Source organism: Physeter macrocephalus, chromosome 1 (assembly GCF_002837175.3).
Source record: "Physeter macrocephalus isolate SW-GA chromosome 1, ASM283717v5, whole genome shotgun sequence".
NCBI lineage: Eukaryota > Metazoa > Chordata > Mammalia > Artiodactyla > Physeteridae > Physeter > Physeter macrocephalus.
Genome location: NC_041214.2, coordinates 123,212,400 through 123,216,875, shown reverse-complemented (window position 1 = coordinate 123,216,875; position 4,476 = coordinate 123,212,400).

Sequence of the window (4,476 nt, the reverse complement as noted above, 5' to 3'; positions counted from 1 at the left end):
GTAAGGGGTTGTAATCACTTTTATTAAATGGAGTCTAAATTCTTATAATATAAATGTTTATTTTCAGGACATTTCATTAATGTGGATAATAAAATCATCAGAGTCAACAAAATCTTTTTTAAGATACATATTATTCATTTTATTATAAATAGGCTTAATGGCAAAGTTTCTATGTATCTATGTAGTTACCTATTGCTGCACGACAAAGTATCCCTCAATGTAGCAGCTTAAAAATAACACCTATTGATTTTCTCACAGAGTTTTGACGGTTAGTGATCTGGGTGCAGGTTTGTTGATTTTGGCTCAGGGTCCCTCACAAGGTTACAGAGGCTACATTTACCTCAAGGCTCAAGTGGTGCTTCCAAGCCTACTCACATCGGTGATGGCAGGCTTCAGTTTGTCATATGCCTTAGTTCCTCAGTGGCTTTTGACCAGAAGCTTCAATTCCTAGCCATGAAGACTTGGCCCAGGACTGCTTACAACATAGCAGGTTGCTCTCCCAGAGCAAGTGTGAGAGAGAGCAAGAGAGAATGTGAGTATCAAAATGGAAACCATTGTCTTCTATAACTTAATCTAGGAAATGACATACCATCACTTCTGCTATATGCTTTGGTCACACTGAACAACTTTAGTACAATTTGGGAAGAGATTACATAAAGGTATGAATACCAGAAGGTGGGAAGCCCTGGGAGATATTTTGGAGCCTGCTTAGGATCTTCTATTCCTTTTTACATTTACTTCTTAGAAACACAAAATCATCTTCTGATTAATTTGAAGAGAAAGTTTTACAATTTGATAGTTCACTTTCTTTATGTTTTAAAAGTCCAAACTGTCAACACTTTTACATTTTAACAGGATATTCCATTTTTATGTTATACCATATATATACATACATACATATGTAAATATATATATAGAAAGAGATATGTAATAGCTTTATATTGTTTTACCTAAGCCAGAAAAAATATCTAGAAGTTAGTTTCTATGGTTGAACTGTGCATTGGAAATCCATGGCACTTTTGAAAGATAAGTTGACAGTTACAGTTTTACTTCCATATTTTTTCACTAGATAAAAACTTGTTAATCATCACATGATACTTACTCAGAATGAATTTGCTTCATGATTATCTAACTTCAAGTTTTACTGTACCCCAATCAGCTCTATTTATACTCTCAAGCATGTATATTTAGACAATTTGGTATTTCAATTGTTTCTAAAATAATGCCTTACATTGAATTCTTTTCCATATAGATGAACCTCTTTTTAGGAAGTACGATATGTAATATGTGTAAAATATGACAAGCACTTGAGGAATGCAAAGATCATTATTATAATGACTGCACACAAGAAACTTTGAATCATCTTTGGGAAAAACAAATTCACAGGAGATTCCATTATTTGAGGTAAAGTAAATATCCCAAGTGAAGTACAAAGAAAGTGCTTTGTGGGGTTGAGGAAAAGGTTATCTAATGGCCTTTGGTAAAGAGAAAAATAAAACTTTTGTGGATTTTTTTAGTTAGGTCTTAAATGATGGTAAAGGTTTCAAAAGGTGAACTACAACAGAATTTCCTAGGTGGAGAGTTTAGAACTAGCAGGAGTGGGGAGCCTATTTGTGGAATGCAAAATAATCTTGCTTGGCTGAAACAATAAGTAGGTGTTACATGGTTATAAAGGCACTTCTAAGGAGTATTGAGAAAGCTTCTAGTTTGAGGTGTTAATTCTTAATTTGGGAGGAAATGGAGATCCACTTTGAGCAAGAGAGACACAGGAGCAGATATGTGCTTAGATTAGTTTAGGAGCATATATCTGAATGAATTATTATGGGAAAAAATGGATGAAAATTCATTAGCCAAAGAGAGAAGTCCACAAGGATGTAAAATAACCGTAAGTAAAGCAGATTCTTTCCTATTCTATATGCATAGTTCAATGAGGGCCTCCACTGGCGTGTTCACAGTGAGAATGTGAAGAAGGAAGCTGAATGCGAAGCATGGAGGGACTAATGATATGAAATACTGTTTTTTTTTTTAAATAAGCAAAGAAAAGTAACAAATATTGTAAACAAGTTAAAACAATTGGAGCAATCAAAAGAAGGGGAAATAAGGAGAGAAGATGGTTTATGGGATATAATTATGAGTTTGAATGTAGCCCAATGGAAGTTGGATTCAGGACATCCTCCTTTGCACATTTTAACTCAAGTAAACACCTGTCAATCTGTATTTCAAGAAAAACTTGGGGAGGAATTGGGAGACTGGGATTGACGCATATACATTATCAATGCTATGTATAAAAAGACAACTGATGGGAACATAGTATAGTACAGGGAACTCTACCTAATGCACTGTGGTAACCTAAATGGGAGGGAAGTCCAAAAGGTAGGGGCTATCTGTATGTGTACAGCTGATTCATTTTGTCGTGCAGCGGAGGCTAACACAACATTGTAAAACAACCATACTCCAATAAAAATTAATGAGAAAAAAATTAAAATGGAAATAGCAGGGAAAAAACAACAACAACAACAACTTGGAACTTGAGCCAAAAACCACAGTTTGGAATAGAGGTAAAAATGAGGGTAAGTAAGAGTGGATGTAGATAAAATATTTGAGTGAAGGGGCACTAGAGAGTGAAAAGCAATCTCAAGGGCCATCTGTATCATGAGGATAGTGGAAATAAATGAGACCCACCAAAGAGTGTGATCGAGTATTTAGAGAAATACCTAATACTTTTATGCTATAACTAAGATTCAAAGCATTTGAAGGAGCAGATAGTCAGCAATTTCTGATGATACAGAGAATTTTAGAAGGTGGTTGAAATCTTTTAAAAAGACACAATATCTAATTTGGAAGCAGTTGAGAAGTAATGAAGGAAGTTAGAGTGTGTGGTTTAAAGAAGGAGCCGCTAGTAAATGGAATTAGTGGAAATATACCACTCTTTCAAGAAGTAAGGATAAAGGGAAGAGGGAATGTGATAGTATACGGAGATATTAAAGTTGAAATGACTTTGGATTTCTTTGGAGGTTACAAACAAGTATTGGAGGAAGAGTAGAATTTTTGAAAATACTCCCAACTCTAGATACTTTGGCATAAGGCTGAAACTGTGATCTGATCCAGCAATGTATTGTAATGTTGTTTCTTTCTCACTTTTATCTTCAGGTGAAAATAAGTGTTTCCCCAGTTAAATTCTTATTTCAGCCATAAGAAAAAATAATTCTTATACTAAAGTAATTTTGCTAAATATTAATTTTTAAACAATAGATTCAATTCCATATTTTTCTTATTTTGTTTCAACAAAATCCTGCAAATCAAGTTTTTGTATAGCTTTTCTCACCTTACCTTTTTTTTTTTTTTTTTTTTTTTGCGGTACGTGGAACCTCACTGTTGTGGCCTCTCCCGTTGCGGAGCACAGGCTCCGGACGTGCAGGCTCAGTGGCCATGGCCCACGGACCCAGCCGCTCCGTGGCATGTGGGATCCTACCGGACCGGGGCACGAACCCGCGTTCCCTGCATCGGCAGGCAGACGCCCAACCACTGCGCCACCAGGGAAACCCTCACCTTATCTTGATTTATTAAAAATAGATCTTTAGGGCTTCCCTGGTGGCGCAGTGGTTGCGCGTCCGCCTGCCGATGCAGGGGAACCGGGTTCGCGCCCCGGTCCGGGAAGATCCCACATGCCGCGGAGCGGCTGGGCCCGTGAGCCATGGCCGCTGAGCCTGCGCGTCCGGAGCCTGTGCTCCGCAACGGGAGAGGCCACAACAGAGGGAGGCCCGCATACCACAAAAAAAAAAAAAAAAAAAAAAAAAATAGATCTTTATTGGAGTATAATTGCTTCACAATACTGTGTTAGTTTCTGTTGTACACCAAAGTGAATTAGTCAAATGCATACATATGTCCCCATATCCCCTCCCTCTTGAGCCTCCCTCCCATCCTCCCTATCCCACCCCTCTAAGTCATCGCAAAGCACCAAGCTGATCTCCCTGTGCTATGCTGCTGCTTCCTACTAGCTATTTTATATTCGGTAGTGTATATATGTTGATGCTACTCTCACTTTGCCCCAGCTTCCCCCTCCCACCCTGTGTCCTCAAGTCCATTCTATATGTCTCCATCTTTATTCCTGCCCAGCAACTAGGTTCATCAGTACCTTTTTTTTTTTTTTTAGATTCCAAATATATGCATTAGCATACGGTATTTGTTTTTTTCCTTCTGACTTACTTCATTCTGTATGACAGACTCTAGGTCTATCCACCTCACTACAAATAACTCAATTTCAGTTCTTTTTATGGCTGAGTAATATTCCATTGTATATATGTGCCACATCTTCTTTATCCATTCATATGTCAAGGGACACCTAGGTAGGTTCCCTGTCCTGGCTATTGTAAATAGTGCTGCAATGAACATTGTGGTACATGTTTCTTTTTGAATTATGGTTTTCTCAGGGTATATACCCAGCAGTGGGATTGCTGGGTCATATGGTAGTTCTAT